Raw genomic sequence first — 23,600 nt, 5'->3', positions numbered from 1 at the left:
CACCCGACCCAAACTGTAGTATTTTCAATTGCACCATGAGCATGTGAAAGTTGGACAATGAATCAGGACGACTAGAGAATAATCAATGCAGTTGAATGACGGTGCTAGTCAAGAACATGGGGAATAACGGGAACTGCCAGCAGCACAAACAGATCTGTGATGGAGGAAGGACAAGCAGACTTTTCATTAGGAGAGAATGACAGGACTTCTTTTCATGCATTGGGACATCTTCTCATGAAAGAGCAGTCCTTGGAAAAGGAAAGCATGTTCAGGAAAGTAGAGGGGCAGAGATAAGGGGTGGAGGGGAAGGTCCTGGGAGAGATGGGTTGACAGAGTGGTTGCAACTCTGTAATGTACTGGTTGCAATGAACTCAAACATAAGTTGAGGAGATGAAGCCAGACTGCACAGTGCTTTGTCCTGTTGCACACCAGTTGAACTGATTCCATGGAACCTAAAAATGATAGTAAAGGAGATCTTGTGACTAAACATTCTTAAACTTCCTATTAGACTTCCTATTCACAAATGTACACAGGTTGATGATTTGCTTATTTTTAATTTTGAAACATTTTACTTCCCTTCTACAACATTGAGTTACCCTAGCTTTCCTTTTGCCTCTGTTTTTGATCATATTACTTGCTAAATTGGCACCCCTTCTACTTGTATTCTTTTATCAAAACGCATAGAAATCTATTTACTACCTATATTTTCCCTTTTGATGACCTTTTTTTCTAATGTAGTCAATTATTCCATTCTGTCAACTATTATAATATCTTTACCTCCCTCTGTGCTCTTTTTCCTTGACTACTGACCTTGATTTTCTTTTTTTTTTCATACTGATACATTTATTTTAAAAAAATACAGACTAACGGCTCTGTGGTCAAATAGCATTATGGTTCTGTGCTGACTTCCACAAAATGTATCTAACTGTCATGGACTCTTCACAACTACATTCTGGACAAAAACAAAAAGGTCCACAGAGATGGCGGTCAAGACAGACCTGCTGAAGACACTGGTGATGAATACTTGCTAGAAAATGAAGTTTGACAAGATGTAATAATAATAACATCAACATTCACGGAAGGCAGAGTATCAGAGGCAAAAGGGTGCGATACCACAAGAAATCTTTTCACATTACCCAATTAATTTTATATAATCAGTCAGTCACCAGAAAAGAAAAAAAAAACGTATTCTTGTCAAGCAGAGTTTTTAAGTCCATTCAATCAGAGTCTGGTATATCTTTCGGGGTCTATTCATTTGCAGCTGGGAAGACTGGAACCAAGTTCTTCACATCACATATTCTCAGGCGATGCCAAGTCTTCATATACTCTCCAATTTCTTTAAGATAAATGGAGTGACTCACAGCAGGGCCACGTAAATAAGAAAGTTCCGTATGGAGGAGACCACGTCCTCGCACATCTTCCATTTCATTTCCTCGGGGTCCAGCTTCAGCGCGAGGCCCTCGATCCGAAACATCGTGGCTGGGCTTCAGGGATTCCTCCTGACCTTGATTTTCTATTTGACATATTGACTGGGCATTATAGTTAAAAATAAATATTCAAACCTGCCTCACTATCTTTTACTCAAATCTCTCGGTTGACTGTTTTCTAAGACAAACTTTCAAACAATCATTTTATAAACTGGAAGCAATACGGAGTCTTTAATTATCCCTTTTGCTAATTGCTTCCACTTTAAGGCAGCAAAGAACAAACACCTTTAAAAGCATGAAACACTCAGGATAACAAGGAGGAGTCCAAAAGTCTTGTGATTGGCTTTCCAGTTTGTGCATACATGGGTTTATTACAAACAAAATCTTTCTAAACCTGTCTCTATGATCAGTTGACGGCTTCCGACAGGTTCTCTCAGTAATAAATTTTGTCTTAGTCTGGTTTTGGGCTTTCAAAAGAAAGGAGATTTTGTGCTGTGGTGGGTTGGGTGGTGTGATTTTGAGGTCAGGATTGAGATCTAATTTTCAACAAAACTCAGGTGTAAATCTCATAAAGTCACAGAGTCTTTGGGTTAAGTTTACAATACTGTATCCCACATAAAACGCATTTTTTTAAAAAATGGACCAAGCAGTGTAGGGAAGATCAGGCAGACCACAAAGACAAAGAAGAACCATCAACCTTAACAAAGAAGAAACTGTAGTGAAAGCCCTCAAACTGACGGAGGAAGGCTATGTAATTGCCTCTGTTAGGATAGCTCCTGAAGTTGGAATCTCACGTGGCCAAATATTTTCAATTCTTAGCATAGAACCTTGGCTTACATTAGCTTTTGGGCAGATGAATATCAAAAGCCTTGCACACTCATGAGCTAGTGCAAAAGGCTGATCTTCCCAGTCTTTAAGTAAAATTGAAGCCAATGCAGATGAATTTATAAAATTAATCATAACCAGAGACAAGATCTGGATTTACTAATACAATCCAAACAGCAAGATCCAAGCAAAACAGTGAACTCCGATGGTGTCTGTTGGACCAGCTAAATTCAAGGAAAAGAGATCAATTCCAAAGATTGTAATAACTGTTTTGAGAAATCCTAAAGAAAAGTATCTTAGTAAAATTTCTAGAAGGATACAGGGCATACAAGGGGCTTATTAGAAAGATGTTTTCATATACTTGGAACTGCATCGGTGAGAAAAATGCCAGGAAAGCTGTGCCAAGGAATGTTTTCCATCGTGATAATGCATCTGCTCATTCTTTGAGGGTTCAGGGCTATTTTACAAGACTTTCATTGGGAAACTCCAAACCACCCATTCTCATGCTGTAGTCTTGCTCCCTAAACTCAAAGGTGGTGAAAAGGAACATGATTTGAGATTTCTCAAATGGTTGTTTGGAACATGCTGTAAATCAAAGTGTGCATAATTCATAATTCTTAGAAGAATTGTTAGTGGGAAACCACTTTCAAAGTGTGTAGCTCTAGTTGGAGGCTATGTCAATAAATAATAACTTCACATTTGATGTTTTAATTTTTAAATTTCTGTGATTTTGTAGCAATACCTTTTGACATACTTTTACGTAGTATTTCAAATTGGAGTTTGAAACCATAAAAAGTATCAAACTGGAGGTATGCATGGCCAACTAAGACTGATGGAGCCAACATGCATTCTCTAGGAAAGAAACGGTCAACGTGTGAGTGAGTTAGATGTAAACAACTGTTCTCAAAAGAAAGTGTTCCTAACTAACAAAATCAGTTAGGGTATATATTGAGAAGAACGCCTAAACCATTTTCCCCTGGAGTCCACTACAATGAACAGCAGCCTACAATCCTACAATCAAATGTAACCTTACCAGCTCTCATCTCACAACTAAAGGATAACGCATGCCACCCATACCAAGTATCTAATCCTTATATTTCAAAGGACTTCAGGATAAAACATTTTTATCTACAATCATTTCATTGTTCTCTACAGATAAGGAACCTCTCTCCACTTGAAGGTGGAACATGTCGTATTACCTGTTTGGGTCCGGCTGCCACCATTCTTTTTCTCAGTGAAACTCCCTTTCTTTCCCTCCTCACAGAGCACAAGACTTTCTCCTTTAATGTTGACAATGTCCAGCAGTGCTTGAACAATTAAGCAACTTGATTATAAAAGACTGCTAATGAAGAGACACATGAAAATCAATGTTTCAGAAATGAAGAAGCCAAATGAACAAATATTAACATTTAATATTAGGTTACAAAATAATACTTTTGAACTTTAAGAAACATCAGGGTATACATCTAGACAAAATATGTAAAATGTTATCACACACTGGGGTTGGAGGACAGAAGAGCAAGTAGAAGAAATTATAAATGAATGCTCTCCTTTTATTGTTTATGTTTAAATGAATTTTTCTTGGTTGATAAATTAAGAAGTAAAGGTTTACTAATATGTATGAAAGGGCATTCAAACACAAAGGCATAACTGAGACAGCTGCTTGCAGTGCAGGCTACCATTCTTGGTCATTATACATTGACTTGTCCTAGGTCCTCCTTGCTAACTTTTAAAGAACAGAGCAGGAGATTTTGAGCCCTAGTGACATATAACTTCTTCCGTAACCTTAACCACCCTCAGAAAATAACGCAGGGTTGAGAAGAAACATTTGCCAAGAAGTGTTTGTGACCATAGTCTCATAAGAACATTTGTGCAGCAGGTCTCAAAATGTTAAGTACAGGTAGACATTTCAGAAAATTATTTGCTAGGCTAATTCCAAGGAGTCTCTGTTTGAAGATAAATCGGTTCGCCTTGTCAAATTTTAACTCACTATTGTCTTCAACATACCCCAGAGTCCACAGGACAGGGCATGTATTCACGTTCCCTCATTTCGATATGGGAGCTCACCTCTCCCCCAGACGCTTGGAGCACTTAGCTTCTCCTGTGGACTTTACCCAAACCCAGAATAGAAAAGATGCCATTTTCCTATGACACTTCTGGGGTCAGAATCATGTGGATTACTCTGCTCGGAATGGCAGAGGCAAGAGGCATGGCCTCACAATCATCTTCAAAAGAACATTTTAAGATCAGTTTTGAGGTACAGTACTCATCTAGGGTAATATCCGTATGTCTATAAGGAAATCCAATTAATGTAGCTATTATTCAAATTACAAACCAATCACAAAAGCCAGTGGAAGCAATTGAAGAATTTCTAAATTCACTAACTTCTTCAATATGAAATGGTTCAAACATGCAATCAAAAGGCATGGATAATTTTTGGTGCTTAAAATACAAAAATTAGTAAAGCAAAAGATTAGTATTGGAAAATATGGCCTTGGTGATAGAAATAAAGCTCAAGGATGGGACAGGATACCAATTGTGGTATTTAAAGAAGACTGATGACATGCTGGAAACACTCATCTGTGGCAAGAAATTTAGAATACAATTATGCGGCTAACCCACAGGAAAGGTCCAAATTTGTGCCATTCCAAAGAAGGTGCGTCACAGGATGTGGAAATTATTGAACATTATCATTAATGTCACATGCAAATAATATTTTGCTGAAGATCATTCAAAAACACTCGCAGCAATACATCAATGGTGAGCAACCAGAAATTCAAGCTGGCTTCAGAAGAGGCCATAGCACCAGGGAAGTTGTTTCTGGCAGCAAATGAATCTTGGCAGAGAATGCCAGAAATATGTTTACTTATGTTTTTTCAACTATGCCAATGGATCATAATGATCAGTGGATAATAATTCAAAGAATGGAAATTCCAGAATACTTTATTATTCTCATGAGAAATCTGTATGTGGACCAACAGGCAGTCATTTGAAGAGAATAAGGTGATACTGCATGGTTTAACATCAGGAAAGGTGTGTGTCAGAGTAACATCCTTCACCCTGCTTATTCAATCTGTCTGCTGAGCAAATAATTTGACAAGAGGAGTGCAGTATCAAGATTAGAAAAAGGCTCACTAGCAACCTGCAATATGCAGAGGACACAATTTCGGTTGCTGGAACCAAGGTGGGAGAACTTGAAGCGCATGCTGGTGGAGATCAAAGATTGCAGCCTTTGGTAAGGATCACAACTCAGTAACACAACAACAACAACACGTACACTCACAAATCTTCACAGCTGGACCAGTAGACTGCATCATGAAAAACATAGAAAAGGTTGGAGTTGTCAAAGATTTCATTTCACTTGGATCCACAATCAATGTCCTAGAAGCAGCAGTCAGAAAATCAAACAATGCATTGTGCTGGGCAATTTTGCTGTGCGGGATCTCTTGAAAGTATCAAAGAGCAAAGATGTCACTTTGAGGACAAAGATGTGCCTGACCTAAGCCACAACACTTTTGTTTGACTACTGGACAATAAATAAGGGCCATGGAGAAGAATTGATGCATTTTAATTACAGTGTTGTTGACAAGTAGAGAAAGTACCTTGGACTGCCGGAAGAACAAATAGATCTTTCCTCTCTAATCTTTTTTCCTTTTTCTTTTGGCAGAAGTTTCCTTAGATGAAAAGATGGCTAGACTTCATTTCAAGTACTCTGGACATGTTATCAGACGAGGTCAGTCCCTAGAGTGTATTATCCTTGGTATCGTAGAGGCTCAGCAAGAAGAAGACATAATGGATTGACAAAGTGGCTACAACAATGGGCTCAATCATACCTGCAATGGTGAGAAAGGTACAGTGGAGGGATGTTTACTTCTGTGTGCACAGTGGTGCTATTAGTTGGAACCGACAAGATGGCACCTATCAATACAATGACCTCATAAACCGTAAGTAGAGCTCTATTGAGTCAAAAGCAACCACATAGAAGTGGATTTGTTCTTGGTTTTGTTTTTAGTTTCTGCTGAACTTGAGTCCTATGAGTCATCTTTAGAGCAGTTTTTAAACACCAGAAATGAAGAGGCACTAAGAAAATTAATAGAGGGAAACAAGCAGGATGATTTCAAGATCCCATTGCTAAATTGTTGATAGGGCCTAGTCTAATGCCTGTTCTACCCACATTGTTACTTATCCCTGTGATGTAGCACTCTTTCACCACAAGTCCCACCTAGAATAGGATGAACAGATTAAAATTCTTAAGTGGAAGAATCTTTTCAAAGTTGCCAATTATGTTGCTTCCACTTGCTCCATTTCCTATCACCATAACCCCAGGAAATGTCTTCAATTCCCACCTAACAAATGTCCTTTCCTTTATGGATCTATACTTGAAAGGTAACTAGATTTTATGTAATTCCCACCTTCAGATGACTGCAAATATCGTTCATTTGTTAATATTGATTTTCAGATTTTCACATTGATAGAGGTTATCGTCTGTCATAACGCAACTACAATCTTTGCAGCTATGAAACTTCCTGAAAACATCCCTTCTTGGGGAACCATCATTTACCTAAAATTTAGATTCTGCATGTTGTCTTGGTCTAGTTGGGAGGATATGTATTATCTCTATGCTGATTTGTCATCTATACTGACAGTGATCATCTCGGATCTTCATCAGTAAGTGCTGCTAGTTCTCTTTGCTTCCAGCAAGCCAGGAGGGAGCGTGTGCATATCGCAGGATATTCCTGAGTCTTCGTCTAATCTTGTTGTTGGGGTTTTTCCCCCCATGCAGTCTGGTTCATCATGTTATTTGCTCAGCATACAGATTGAGTAAAAAGATACAAGCCTGACACACAACGTTCTTGATTTTAAATCATGGAATTTCCCCTTGTTCTGCTTCCATGTCTGAGTCTTGTTCTATGTATAGGTTTATAGGAGCACAATGAAGTGCTTGCAGATTGCATTATTCACACAGATAACCATAATTTATCATGATCCACTCAGGCAAATGTCTTTTCTTTCTTTTTTTTTTTGGAATCATTTTATTGGGGGCTCATATAACTCTTATCACAATCCATACATCCATCCATTGTGTCAAGCACAGTGTACCGTCATTGCCCTCATCATTCTCAAAACTATTTGCTCTCCATGTAAGCCCTTGGTATCAGCTCCTTATTTTCCCTCTCCCTCCTGATTCTTCCTCCCTTCCTCCTTCCCTCTCTCCCTCATGAACCCTTGATAGTTTATAAATTATTATTTGATCATATCTTACACTATCCGACGTCTCCCTTCACCCACTTTTCTGTTTTCCCCCAGAGAGGAGGTTATATGTAGATCCTTGAATCGGTTCCCTCTTTCTACCCCCACCTTCCCTCCACCTTCCCAGTATCGCCACTCTCACCACTGGTCCTGAAGGGATCATCTGTCCTGGATTTCCTGTTTCCAGTTCCTATCTGTACCAGTGTACATCCTCTGGTCTAGTCAGACTTGCAAGGGAGAATTCAGATCATGATGGGGGGGAGGGGGAGGGAGGAAGCCTTTAAGAAGTAAAGGAAGGTTGTATGTTTCATTGTTGCTACACTGCACCCTGACTGGCTTGTCTTCTCCCTGCAACCCTTCAGTAAGGGGGTGTCCAGTTACCTACAGATGGGCTTTGGGTCCCTACTTCGCATTTCCTCTCATTTACAATGATATGATTTTTTGTGTTTTGATGCGTGATACCTGATCCCTTTGACACCTCGTGGTCACACAGGCTGGTGTGCTTCTCCCATTTGGGTTTTGTTGCTTCTGAGCTAGATGGCCGCTTGTCTACCTCATAGTCAATAAAACAGATAAACTGCTTTCTGCCAATTTCCATATGTTATCAGCAATGATATCCCTCAGTCTCCTCTTTGCTTAAATTTTTGGTAGTTCCCCTTCAATGTTTATTTTTTTTAATTGTCAACAGCAAAATTTTACTTGCAAGTGATTTTATTTGATAATTTCCACACTCCATTGGGTGAACTTTCTTTGGAGTGGGCATAAACAAGGATGTCTTCTTGTTAGTTGTCCAGGAGGTTAGTTTCCAACGTTCTTGGCTTCAATCATTGAGCACCCCAAAACTGCTTTGGTTTGTTGAAACATTGCAATTGGCATTTCGTCATTTCCAGGTGCCTGGCGTTTTGCCAGTACCTCCGTGGCAGATGGTACTCCTTCCTTCAATACCATTGGTCTTCATTATATGCCACCTCTTGAAATGATTGGACATGGACCAATGCTTTTTGGCACAGTGACTCTGTGTATTTTTTCCATCTTTGATGCTTCCTGAGGCATTCCAAATGTTGTCCTGCAGTTTTTGAATACTGAAACGAGTTTTAATTTTTCTTCAGTTCCTTTAGCTGGATGTTACGATTACTGATGTCTTGTGGTTTTCTAATTCCACAATTTTGAACATCTCATTATAATGGTTTGCATTGGCTTCTTGAGTCATCCTTTGCAACCACTGCTCATCTCTTTTATGTCACAATTTCTTCCATTCATAATTTCTTCTACTCTACATTCAAGTGAAAGTTTCAAAATCTCTTCTGACATCCCTTTTGGTCTTTGTTTCTGGTGTTTTGTTTGCTTGTTTTATGACCACTTGCTTTCATTGTGTATGATGACTTTAGTATCATCCCGTAATTCTTCTAGGGTTCAATTCATAGAATTTGTTTTTCAGATAATCTCTAAATCCAGATGGGACATACTCAAGGTGGTCTTTGGGCTCCACTGGACTTGTTTTAATTTTTTACAGCTTAAACTTGAACTTGTAAATAGCAATTGATGATTGGTTCCACAATTTGAATCCTGGCCTTGTTTTGGCTGGTGATTTTGAGCTGCTCCATCACTTCTTTCCACATGTGTGATCAATTTGGTTTTTGGGTATTCCATTTGGCAAGGCCTGTGAGTATAGTTGGCATTTATGTTATTTAGTAAAGGTATGAAGTCATTGGTCTTGAAAACTTCTATTATAGCTCTTATAGCTTCGTTTCTTTCACAAACGACATATTTTCCAGTTAGTGATCCTTTTTTGTTTCCAACTTTTGTATTTCAATCACCAGTAATTAGCACTGCATCTGATTGTTTGATTACTTTTAGTCTGAAGAAGTTAGGCAAAATCTCTCATTTGTGCATCTTTGGTCTTGGTCTTTGCATAAATTTTGAACAATGTAGTCTTTTTCCTAGCAAGAATGTGGATATAATTCTATCCTCGGCAGGATGGTACGACAGGTTGAAGCACTTAGTTTCACTCTGTGCTTCCTCAGTTCAAACTCTAGCTATTCCTTAATACACACACCTCTTTGCTTTAACCCCAACAGAGCATCTAACTTTTGTTCTATGACATATGGTTTCCAGTTTCAATAGACTCCATTAGAAAATTAAAAGCAGACTGAGTATTCTAGGTTGTTTGATGGGGAAAAAAATCACACTCAGAAAAGATAATGTAAGTTATTCTACAAAATTATAGAAAAAATAGATTAAATGGAACACAAAAAAAGTTCAAATTAAATGCAATCATTTGATTAGGACAATAAAGATAAGTAATAGAATAATCTATTAAAGGAAAAAGGCTGTCATATTGGATAATGAATCAAACTTAGTTACATGCTATAGAAAAAAGATGAATCAAGTAGAAAGTACTCCGTAATGATTGAGCACTATACTTAAAACGTTTGATAGAACTTAATATCTAGTCTTGATGTTTTAAAAGCCATTTAAAAATGATAAGTAAAATAAGAATGAAAATTTTCCAACGGTGATTTATTTTTAAAGCTAAAAGAAACATTAAATCTTCTGCTAACATTAGCAATAAAACCAGAGTTCAGTACTGCTACTTTACTAATATTATTAGACATACAAATAAAATAAGTAGTATCAATAAAGAAACATTTAAAATATTTATTTTAATATAATCTGATTTACTGTAAACAAAACCAAAAAATAGTTTTAAGCCAATTTAAGATAATATAGCAATTCAATTGTAGCTGCTTAAAAGTTTAATATATAATTAGGTAATAATAATCTATAAATAATATACACATAATGGAAGAAATACAAAAATAAAACAAATCAATTTTATTCACATTAGCTATAAAAATTAATACTCAATGGTTAAGTTACCATTGCACCATATCTAACTACTACAAATCTTTGTGACCCCAAAGCAGAGTTTCAAATGGTTCACTGTTCAACCTCATGCTGAGGATTTGTCTTTCCAGTGATACACTGAATCAAAATCAGCCCTTGATCCTTCAACTGATTATTAGGCAAATTGAAGCAAATTCCAAGCAGGAGGTCAAACTGAAGTGAACTAGTTTGAAGTCCTGCCTAAACAATATTTTTCTTATCTCCTATTATTTGCTCACCCACCACACTGCACTATCGGTTTGTCTTGAGGTGGCTTGTGTGTTACTGGGATGCTGGAAACGGCGTCACCAGTATTTCAAATGCCAGCAGGGTCACCCACAGTGAACAGCTTTCTGTAGAGCTTCCAGACTAAACAGACTATGAAGAAGGAACAAGTGGCCCCTTCTGAGGAATTAGCCACAGAAACCTTGTGGACCGAATTGAAACATTGGCAGATGCTCAAAACATGAAAAGAAGCAGAACCTTGCCAGAGGAAGTGCCCGGAGATGAGCCCCTCAGGTCAGAGGCCCTCGAAGGATAACCGAGGAAGAGCTGCTTCTCGAAGCAGAGTCTCCCACAATGACTTAGACCGAGGAAAGCCTCCGGGATCTTCATATGCTGATGAGGCATGACACAAAATGAGCAGAAAATGCTGCAAATGAGAATTTAAAAAGTGGAATGGAGATTGTATGGAACATGTATTAGTCTAGGTACTGCAAAGGCAGTTGCACCCTGGTGAAACCATCACAAAGCAAGAGACCTGAGAACTAGAAAGGTGAGGCTCACCAAGCCATTTATCCCTCCGCCCTTCAATTAATCCCACATGTGCTTATCGGCCAGGTTGGCACAATAAACTAACTCAATCCACTCCTTGCCAACCTGGCACCTGTACATAATTCTTTAGCTTCACAATTGCAATTAAGTAACACCTACACCTTAACCCTATAATCCTGTGAATATTTTCCCCCACCTATGAAAGTTTGTAATCCAACCACTTCATGCCTTTATCTCCCCCAATTTTGGGTATCCAGTTTATATTCTGCCCACTTACATCAGCCCAGTTCTCTGAGAAGACAATCGTTTTTCAACATGAAGAATTTCATTCCAGTTTTGGAACCTTGTGAAGTTTGCATCCATAAGCAAAGTCAAATCCGAACAGGCCATCCATAAAGTCAGCAACAATATGCACCAGTTCACAGGCTCAAAATTCTCCAGCTGGTCGGGTTCTGGTCAACTCAATGTGGGCTCCCTCACTCAGCCTCCACAGGGTGCCCATTAGTCACCTTGCCTTTACACCATGGGCTCTCACAAATCCTCAACAAACCTAGCCCCCTGTGCTAGGTCATGAACCTTTTACCAGTCAACCTGCTCAAATCTTCTCTTTTTCCTATAAACCAAGTGCACAGGTGTCAGTGGTCAAACTCAACCCATCTCCTTATTGCTGCATTTCTCTCACTTCCACTCAACAAGTAGATCCAGGTGGTCACCTAGCAGGCATTTTAACCTGCTCTCAGGCTCCCTTTAACATTCAGTGCCAGAGAGGAGTTTTCTTCATGGTTCAAGACTTTTCCTAGCTTCTGACAAATACTACTGGTTCCTGAGTACTCCAAAGCACTGGGTGGGGCATATCTTTCATTGCAGATGTTGCCTAAACCCATCTAAAGATCAAATTTTAATGGCCAAAATCAAGTGGGCTTACAAATTTTCCATTTTCCTACTTCCCATATTTTCCCCCAGAAAACAACCAAGTAAATAGTGTGGCTTTATGTGATTTCTGGCTAGAAGAAGAAGACAAACTTCCATGAGCGAGAGGTCAAACAAACATCTACTCTCCATCTTACAATTTGTTTCTCTAGTACCCCACTCCCAAGATACCATAATGTATTAATCTGGGTACTGCTAAGGCAGCTGCACCCTGGTGCGACCATCACAAAGCAAGAGACCTGAGAACTAGAAAGGCGAGGCTCACCGAGCCATGTATCCCTCCACCCTTCAATTAATCCCACTTGTGTTTATCGACCAGGTTGGCACAATAAACTAACTCAAAGCATAAACCTAGGAGAACTTGACATTGGAAAAACGGAAATGGAACTCATAAAAATGTACATCGTAGGCCTTTGTGACCTGAAAAGGACAGGTGTTGATCTTTCTGACCTACAAATCATATGGATCAGTGTGCGGGTGTTGTCACTGTTCTAATGTGTCCCGGGCTCTTCATCTCCGGAGGAAGAAGGAACTCAGGGACCACAACACGGCAGCAGAAAGCAGTTTATTTGGAAAGGAAAGAAAAGCACCTGGTGCAGCAGGTGCGGACTCGAGTGAGTTGCCAGTGACTGAACTGTGTCTCGGGGTTTTTGATCAGGTGTGGGGTACTTGGCCTGTCTGCATCTCTGGGTTATGAAAGGACCAATCCCGGGTCTGGTCCTATTTTTCAGGTCCAATCATAAACCTGGTATGGTAGTTACATAATCTGGTGTCAATTTGAGAGGATTACGAGTGAAGGGGTGGAGCCTGGCCTGTCAATCAAGACATAACCAATGAGGCCTCTGTGTGGGTATGGCCTTGTTCTGAGAATTCTGAGAATCCCTGTATTTCCTCCTTAGAGGTGGGAGACACGTTCCTCTCTCTGTGCTCTCCTTGAGAGATGCTCTACTGACAAAACACATGCCCTGGGAACTGGAGAAGTCATGTGGAATCCCTGCCAGCACTGAGATGCTTACAATGCCACTGGATCTACAAGACTTCCCACCCACTACCCTGTGATCTTTCTGCATTCGGCATCATTGCTTGTGTTTCGTGAGACTAAAGAGGACTTTATAGATTGGTATCACCCAGACAGGCTAATATCAGACTTATGGACTTGATCTGGACTTGGCTGGGATATGATATTTTCTTAATATTCAATTGCTCTTATATATAAAGCTCTTTCCTAATCATATGAGAGTGTACATGAATTTGTTTCTCCAGTCTACCCGGATCAACACACTTGATCATGCTTCCCTCTGTTAGGTCTTCCCCAGGACAAGAAGTACGCATGCTAAGGTCAGCAAAGAGTCTTGTGGTTGATGACCTTGGAGTTTAGAACCAGGCTAGGGGTCTGATGCCAGCGGGTTTAAGATTGGATTGTCCTAGGCTATTGAGATCACCCTTCCAGATATCCTGCCATTCCCCACACTTCTCGATGCTGGGTCTCTTCCCTCTCTCTGCCTAAGACTCTATCCTTTCTTTCAGTGAGAATAAAACAAACAAGAGGAATGGCTTTGAATTTTTCATCCAAAAGAACATTTCAAAATCCATCTTGAAGTACAATGCTGTTTGTAAAAGGATTTTATCTATCAGCAGTCAAGGAAATCCAATCAATACCACTATTATTCAGATTTGTGTACCAGCCACCTCAGCTCAAACAAACAAAAGGAACCACTATTGAGTCAATGTTGATCATAGTCAGCCTTGTGGGTTTCTAAGACTGTAACTGTTTATGGGAGTGGAAAGCCTAGTCTTTCTCCTTTGGAGATGCTGGTGGTTTCAAACTGCCGACCGTGAGGACTGCAGCCCGACTCAGGGACCCAAACAAAAGAATAAGGGGAGGATGTTGCAGGACCAGGCGATGCTTCATTCTGTTTTTCATAGATAGGGTTGCTCTGAGTCAGAACTGACTCTACGGCACCTAACAATCACAACAGGATTTGCCCGGTGCTTTTTTTTTTCTTTATTAGGGACTCATACAACTCTTATCACCATCCATACATATACATACATCAATTGTATAAAGCACATCCATACATTCCCTGCCCCAATCATTCTCAAGGCATTTGCTCTCCACTTAAGCCCCTTGCATCAGGTCCTCTTTTTTTTTTCCCCTCCCTCCCCTCTCCCACCTCCCTCATGTGCCCTTGGTAATTTATACCTCGTTATTTTGTCATATCTTGCCCTATCCGGAGTCTCCCTTCCCCCCTTCTCTGCTGTCCCTCTCCCAGGGAAGAGGTCACATGTGGATCCTTGTAATCAGTTCCCCCTTTCCAACCCACTCACCCTCCACTCTCCCAGCATCGTCCCTCACACCCTTGGTCCTGAAGGTATCATCCACCCTGGATTCCCTGTACCTCCAGCCCTCATATGTACCAGTGTACAGCCTCTGTCCTATCCAGGCCTGCAAGGTAGAATTCGGATCATGGTAGTTGGGGGGAGGAAGCATCCAGGATCTGGGGGAAAGCTGTGTTCTTCATCGGTACTACCTCGCACCCTAATTAACCCATCTCCTCTCCTAAACGCCTCTATGAGGGGATCTCCATTGACCGACACTTGGGCCTTGGGTCTCCACTCTGCACTTCCCCCTTCATTTAATATGGTATACATATACATATACACATACATACACACACTTATATCGTTGTTGTTTTTTTTGCATGATGCCTTATACCTGGTCCCTTGGCACCTCGTGATCGCACTGGCCAGTGTGCTTCTTCCATGTGTTGCCCGGTGCTTTTAACTAGTCATTCCAATTTGATTCTCTGCCAACAATATACATATCCACTCCAGATGTATTGAATCAGAATTTAAATTTACACAAGAACCATAGGTGCTTTTACTTTTATAGAAAACTCTTATTAAATATAGTCTAAATTAAATATATCCAATGTAGAAATTCTTAGCAGGATCAAGCTAGAATGAATCAGTTAAAAGTCATGGATTTAAGATGGCTCATCCATTGTTGTTAGCACCTCATTTCCTTCCATCGCCATCTGTCTTGCCCATAGTCAATTATTCACCCAGTTATCTATCGATTTAGCTATGCTGGATTTCATGTACTAAAATCATACAAAACACAAACAAGGGGTAAGCAAACCAACAACAACAAAACAAAAAAGGAAGACAAAAAACCCCACAGTGACTAGACAAAACATAGAAAAACCTTAATCAAAACGAAATTAGAAAACATTAAATACTAAACAACTTCAAAATGGGTCAATGGAGATCAAATGATATGGTACAACATTTTAACCTCACTGAATCTATCATAATTTACTTTATATTGCTCTTTGTTTGATAGCAACTCTATCCATCATCCTCGACTATGTCAGAGGGGATTCACCAGAGACAATCCATGTGGAGGCCCTGCAAGTGGGTTTAGGCTTTCATTGTCACTCACAGCCCTTGGCAAACTGTGGGCTCACAATTCAAACTCTGATACCATTCCTTCCTTCATATTTGGATTTAATTATTTACCCTCCTTAGATCACACAGGATAGTGAGCTTCTTCCATGTAGACTTAGTTGATACCTCACTTAAATGGCTACTTGCTTTAAAAAGAGCCCATATTCTATTATTTTTGATAGTCAGGCACCCTCTGATTTCTTCACCACACTTTGCTAGAGCACCCATATCGTTAGTGATCTGTTTATAAGAATGAGCATCGAGCATTAGCCATCAGACTTCATTTCTCAATGAAAAAGGTTAACTCACCAAAAATAACCTGGGATGGGAGATAATTTTGCATGCACCTTTACAAATGCAGTATATCATGTTTTGTAAGAAACCCAGTAGGAAATGTGCAGTATTCATATGATGAAATTTTGGAAACTGTGAATAACACCAGATAAGTGTTGAATAAATAGAAATATGTGTCATTTATTTATTTATTTGGAGCGAGGTCGGAAGGAAGGAGCTAGAAGCAAACAAGACAGTTTGTGTCTTTTATTTTAAATAGGAACATAATATTATATCATGACAATAATTGTTAAATTAATCTGTAAACTCATTCCATGCCAAGTAAATATTAGATTTTATTTTTAACTTAATTATTTTAAAGTTCATGTAGAAAAACATGCACATGAGAAATGTTAGAAAATGTTTGAAAGGATGGAAAAAGGACAAAAAAATTGGTAAGTAAAATTATGCATATGCACATATGTACATACACACAGGTAAAGGTATAATATATACATATATTTACACTTATGCATGTATATACATATATATAAGATCATAATTACCATAGTAGTATAAAAATGATTTAGAAAATTAGCAAAAACGAAACTGAAACAAGAATAGCATTCTTATATTTTAACTTCTGGTAAATGATAATGCGTTTACTTCAAAACAGTCTATAAAACATGAGTTTCAAAAATTATGTTGGAAACTAAGAAAAACAAATTGAGGTAAAGATATTAAACATAAAATGAAAATTTAAATGATAGCACGATTTTAGTTACATGGAGAATAATATTTCCAAGTATGAACAAAAGGCTGGAAACAAAAATGTCTAAGATGTGCATTTGATTGTTTTAACATTATAAGCATCTGTAGAAAATCACCAGATATGCGATAAAATGGTGAACAGAAAAATAGGGGAATTATTTGCCTGTAATATGTGAATATTGAAGGTTTTTGAAAGTTCAAGGACTTTCCACAGTTCTTCTCACCTAGATCCTATAGCAGTTTCTTAAACATCTCTCTTGGTTTCTCTCTTTCCCCTCCTTACTGCATCCCATTTTGGTTTTCCAAAACAAAGAGTGTCAGCTTCATATTGAAGGACCAATGTAAAAGGAAAATGTGAGCTCCTTGTTGAGAATTTAAACAGCCACATGAGTGCATTAAAATAAATAGGGCTATTTTATAAGCATGGGCCTTGTGCAATTTTTGAACTTGGCCCTGTCTATCACAATTTTTTAAAATACCAATGGTTTGTTAAAGATGTCTTCTGATTAAACATGGGAAGAATACTCTTTTCAACAGATGGTATTGGGCCATTTGTGCATACACTTATATCGTAACCTAAATGTGAAATCTGAAACTATCAAATTATTAGAAGAAAACATAGTAAGTCTTTCTGTCCTGTGCTTGGATAATTTTTTAGTGGATATGACATCAAAAACACCAGCAACAAAAAAACTAGATTAAAGATGTGGGATATTTAAACAATGGGATATTATTAGTGACAAAGAGAATGCTTTACTGATAGATATGATAGTGTGGATAACCCTTGAAAGCATTATGCTGAGTAAAATAAGCCAGACACAAATGGTCATATATTATATGTTTCCAGTTATAAGATATGTGCAGAGATAAAAGAAACCATAGACATAGAAAACAAAGGAGTGGTTGCCATGGCTTGGGTTAAGGGGATGAGAATGGCCGGTAATTTTTGCAAAGTTTCATTTTGTGGTAGTGAAATTATTCCAAAACAAGAGTGGTGACAATACAAAACTTTGTGAATCTGTGATAAACCATTTGATGCATATTTTAAATGGGTAAATTTTATAGCATATGCTTTATGTACCAATAAACAAATTAAAAGAATAACTCAGTGCATAGAGAAATCCCTGGGTGATTGTGTTAGTGTGGGTAGACTAGAGAAACAAATTCATTGACACTCATGTGTGTAAGAGAGAACTTTATATACAAGAGCAATTGAATATTGAGAAAACACCCTAGCCCAGTCCAGATCAAGTACATAAGTCCAATATTACCCCATACGTCAATACAGGTGCATAAATAATTCTTTAGAACTCACACAGCCATGCAATGATGCTGAATGCAGGAAGATCACAGGCCAGTGAATGGAAAGGCTGGTGGAAGCACTGGCAGGGGCTCCAAGTGGCTCCTCCAGCTCCAAGACTCTAGTGTAGCTCCATGTGTCTTGTCCACAGGAATGTCTTGCAGGGAGTGAACGTGTGTCCCACCTCCAGGCTCCTTAGTCCCTCCAAAGGAGCTCAACATGCTGCAACCTGATTGGCAGGCTAAACCCCTTCACTCTTAAACCTCAAACTGACAACAGATTTTGTAACTACCACAATGACGAACGTGGTTAATGCACTTAGCTGCTAACTGAACGGTAAGGATATGGAATCCACCAAGATAGGCTCCCAAACTAAGACATGCCTGTCTAATGCTAGAAAAGGAGCCCTTGAAATCCCTATGGATTCAAGCCAGGCTTGGGATGATACAGCAAAACAGATGTAAAATATACTAAACAAATTCTGATAAGAGATCATTTGTAAGTAATGCCAAGACTTTTAATTGGTAGGGGACTAATTATATTTATATCTCTACATCTGTGTTTATACCATGTATATAGCACGTGCATTCTTGCACATAATATATATTTATTCTCTTGATGATAGAGCATGAAGAATGACACTTTCTTTCCTTTGATAAATTTCACTGTCTTTACCCTCCCTTTAAAGGGTGTCATTGCAACACCCCCTGCATATTTTATTTCACTGTGTCTGATGCAAATTCTCCAGCTGAACTATTTATCTCCATATTATCACTCGGGTACAGTTTGGTTATAAATGAAATGAGAGCATGTTGTACAACAGGACTCCGCATGCATTATCACAGCATAACTTCAATACACAGAAGCAAATATTAAGTAAGTATATTTAGATCTATGGCTCATTACTCTAACATGATCACACACAAAAGATGCTCTTTACTCTGGGGAAATTCCCCAAAGACTCCATCAAATGCCAACAGACAGAATATAAATGATAAGAAAATACGCCAAATAATATTCAATGTACAGGCAAGGGAGAAGGCCAGAATGCCACCTTATTCCTGTGTAATCAAATGGGATTGCGCGATGGGGAGCCACTCAATTCATTCGGCTTTGTGTAATAGGTCAATTAAAATGCTGAAATTGGCAAATTCTCAAAAGAGCTACTGTTTATCCAGATGTGGAAATCTCATCCAACTGATCTCTTACTGCTACAAAACTAAAATAGAACAGAAAAAAGAACTCAAGCCAAAGTGGAACCTAAGCCACGGAGAGTTAAAGACCAGCAAGTCTGCATTAATTATTTGCATCTACTTAGTGAACAGGACAGTAGATGTAAGGAATTCTTACAGGTAGAATTGTTTTATTCTTTTTAAACTAAGCTAAAGGATATTTTAAACATATGCTTGTTATACCTCTACTGTATTCTAAGTACCATTCTAGGTACTTATGATGTAGCGAACAAAAGGCGCTCTATCCCTGCCTTCATGGGAGTAATTGCACTTTGGGGGAGAAAGCCAAGTAAGTCATGCAGCAGTTCTCTGATGAACACGCTCTGGATGAAAACAAGCAGGAAGGGGGAATTTGTATTCCTCAGTGGCGTGTTTCAACTTTAAGCCAGGGCCAGGTAATAAATGCCTCATGAAAAGACAGCCACAAAACCCACATATGCAGAGAAATGGCCATCGCGTGGATTCTGGCGCAGGGGCCCTGTGTTTTTCGGAGTAGAACTATGTGCTGCAGGGCTTTCAGGGCTGTGGGCTTCTGGAAAAAGAAGCCGTGCCTTCTTCCCCTCCTTTAGGTGGGTTCAAACTGCCCGCTTTTTTATTAGTAGCTAAGTACTTCACTGTTCGTGACACTCAGGGACTCCTGCTGTCTTATTAGCAGGGCCTGTGTGAGAAAGAGATGAGAGGGTGAGCCGTGCAAACACACAGACGAAGAAGCTTGTTGGCAGTTGCTAAGTACAAAGACAGTCCTTAAGGTGGGTGCAGGCTTAGTGTGAGCGAGAAGAGAAAGTGACTCATTGAGGCTCACAAGAGGTGCGTGAGGAAATGTACTAGTACATGAAGGGAAGTGATAATGGACAAGGCTTTCGGATAGAGTCTTGGAGATGGTGGAAGACACCAATTCCGTGAATTAAAGAGGGAGGCATTTCTTTTGTAAAATTAATTTTTATTGAATTTATTACATTCCTCTTTTACTTATAAAATGACAAAGGGAAGTGCTTCTTCACAGGAAAGACCTGAGTTGATTTCATTTTAAGAAGACCATTCTGGCTGCCATGTAGAGACAGCCTCGCAGAGTATGGATGGCCGAGACCCCTCAAGAAGGGCAGAGGAAACGATGATCGTGGTTTGAGATCAACATGTCTCCTTTCACTCTACAGTATGCTAGCCTAGATGTGATGGCAATTTGGAAGAACATGGTAGCGGAGTTAGTGAAAAGAGGATATATTTTGAATTTGGGGACAAAAAAATTACTGCTGAATTGAGGTTACAGTTATAAACTTTGTTGTCATAAGCAGATTTTTATTTTAAGTCACAAAAACTGCAATAAATGATTTAAGAACCAGGTTCTGGGCCACTCCAAAGTTGTCTGGTCAGGAGATACGGTGAAAGCAACGAAGGATGAAAATATAACAGCCAGGACACTATGGTATCCTGGCAAACAATGGGAGAATGTTTCTGAAGGAAAGAAATGCTCGATTTTATCAACTACTGTTGACATACCATGTTATCACAGATATTGGCACACATTGTCCTTTTCATATAATGAATTCACCAATCCCTTTTTAAAGTCATTTTATTGAGAGCTCTTAACAATGCTTATTACCATCTATACATCAATTGTATCAGGCATAGTTGTACAGATGTTGCCACCATTCTTTTCTAGACATTTACTTTCTATTGAGCCCTTGGTATCAGCTCCTCTTTTCCCCCTCCCCCACACCCTCATGACCCCTCAATAGATTATAAATTATTATTATTTTCATGTCTCACACTGACCACTGTCACCTTTCTCCCATGGTTTCCACTGTTCTTTCCCCTGGAGGGGTGTGTATGGTTGTGTGTCAATCATTGTGATAGTTTCTCCCTTCTTCCCCTCCCTGCCCCCCACCCCCTACTTCACCCTTCCTATCTGGTATCTCTCTTCCCATTCCTGCTCCTGGGTTGCTTGTGTCATGAGCTCTTATCTCTTATCTATGACCGTGTACATGCTCATGGCTAGTCTAAAGGGAGAGGCATTACTGGGGTCATGGTGGTGGGGGTGAGGAAGCCTCACGGTACCCGAGGAATATTGTGTGCTTCATTGGTGTTTTACTGTACCTTGGTTGATTCATCCCTTTCCTGTGACCCCTCTGTGGGGATGTTCCATTGTCTAGATGGGCTTTGGGTCTCTGCTCCGATACCCCTCATTCTTAATCGTATGGTTTTGTTGGTTTGATTGTTAAGGGTCTCCTGATGCCTGTTACCTGGTCCCAATGACATCTCATGATGACACAGGCTGGTGTGATTCCTCCATGTGGACTTGTTTCTCTGCTGGACAACCGCTTGTTTTGCTTCCAGCCTTTTAGACCCCAGACGCTGTATCTTTTAATAGCCGGGCACCATCTACCTCCATTGCTGTTTGTGTGGATAGGCCAGATTTGAAACTTGGACTTTTATGACTCACAGAATACATTTATGAAACGGGTCTTAGGGTTCAGTATAGAATCAAAGGAACTTCCTCTTAAACAGACAAACTGTCTGAGCGATCGTGTGGGTAATACAAAACCTCCCGTTGCCTTCAAGTCAATTCTCCTTTGTACTATCCCTGGGTGTGTCAGAGTTGAACTGTGCTCCATAAGTTTTCAGTTTCTGATTTTTTTGTAGATAGTTTTCCAGCTCTTTCTTCTGAGATGCCTCTGGGTGGACTTGAACATAAAGCCTTTTGATTACTAACAGAGAATGTAACTTTAAGGAACTTTAGTATGACTTCCAAAGCTGGCGATTTAAAAATAAGTCTAATCTATTTTAGGAATTTTTAGGAGAAAGTATTAATAGAAGAAAGTATTCTTGCATTAAGGGAGTACTTGAGTGGAGGCCTAATGTCCTCCTGCCACCTTAATTCTTATCCTATAAATATAGGCACATATATCTATTTCTCTCTCTCTCTCTCTCTCTCTCTCTCTCTCTATATATATATATATATATATATATATATATATATATATATATATATTTGCTTGTACATGTCTTTGTCTGGGCCTCTATAAATGCCCTTTGCCTCCCAGCTCTTTCCTCTATTTCTCTTGACTTTCCTTCTGTCCCACTATCATACTCTGTCCCCACCTGAGTTTCAGCAATACCTCTTTGTTACATTACCCTTGATCATGCCCTCCCAGCCCTCCCACACCCAACTCGCCACCAATTTGGATCACTTGTTGTGCCCTTGTCCCTGGGTTTGTTAACACCATTTCCTTACCCCCCACTTCCCCCTGTCCCATCCCCCCACCCACCCCGGAACTGTCAGTCCCATTGTTTTTCCACCAGATTGTTCATCCAGCCTATCTTATTAGACAGACCTGTGGAGATAATAACATGTACAAATTTGGATCCATAACCAATACTCAAGGAAGCAGTAGTCAATAGTCAAATGATATACTGCTTAGAGCAAAACTGGTGCACAAGATCTCTTTAAAGTGTTCAAGCAAAGACGTCACTTGGAGGACCCCTGTGCTCCTGGACCAACCATGGCGCTGTAATTGCCTCTTAGGGGTGGGGCAGCTGGACAGCTAGGTGTGTAGGCATAGCTCATGCTGCTCAGCCAACTTTCAGCTACTGGGCCCCTTGGCTTCTCACCTGCTTGGCCCAGTGTTATAATGCTTCTTTAGTACTGATAAATGCTCAAATGTCACCGTGTTCTGTGTGTGAACCTCTTTCTGAAGGCACTCAGCTCTACTGCTTCTGTGGGCTGAAAAACTCACTGCTCCATCTCCTGGTCTCCACGCGGCAGCCTCCCGCGCCTCTATGCTGCCGCAATTCTCTATCTCCATTCTCTGAGACCGTAATCTCATCTGTGCTTCACGCCTGTCCTTTCTGCTGAGTGAAGAGTGCTCGCTCTCCTTGTTTCTGAGAGGCTCCACGTGATCTTCAGTAGAATGACAAAGTTGTTCCATCACCTCATGGTAGAGTCCTCACCACTGTGTTTGTATAGTCCCCCTCAATCATTTGGTACGAGTTACAAAGGCTATGGGTTCAAGAACCCTACCAAGTAATTTCACTGACTACACATGTATGGACACCCTACATCAGGACTGCTTCTAATTGCATTCAATCAGCTCTAGAATGAATGTGAACGATTTCATCAAAAGATATAGCGTCTGGGGTCTTAAGGGCTCAAGATAAACAAGCCCACATGGAAGAAACACACCAGCCTGTGTGACCACGAGCTGTCGAAGGGATCAGGTATCCAGCATCAGGGGAAAAAAAAATCATATCATTGAAAATGTGGGTGAGTGCAGAGTGGAGACTCAAAACTCAACGGTAGCCAAATGGACACCCCTTGCTGAAGGGTTGTGGGGGAGGAAATGAACCAGGAAGGGTGCAGGGTAGCAACGATGAAACATAAAACTTTCTTCTAGTTCTTAAATACTTCACTCCCTCCCCCACTATCATGATCGCAATTCTGCCTTACAAATCTGGCTAGACCAGAGGATGTACATAGGCACAGAT

At 39.7% G+C, this 23,600-nt stretch overlaps 1 pseudogene; it reads right to left on the bottom strand.

Annotated features, from left to right (window-relative positions):
* Window positions 1-1,318: 1,318 nt before the first annotated feature.
* LOC142424260 (mitochondrial import receptor subunit TOM5 homolog) lies at window positions 1,319-1,474 on the bottom strand (annotated as a pseudogene).
* Window positions 1,475-23,600: the final 22,126 nt, after the last annotated feature.

Source organism: Tenrec ecaudatus, chromosome 13, assembly GCF_050624435.1.
Source record: "Tenrec ecaudatus isolate mTenEca1 chromosome 13, mTenEca1.hap1, whole genome shotgun sequence".
NCBI lineage: Eukaryota > Metazoa > Chordata > Mammalia > Afrosoricida > Tenrecidae > Tenrec > Tenrec ecaudatus.
This window is presented reverse-complemented; position numbering and strand designations above follow the sequence as displayed.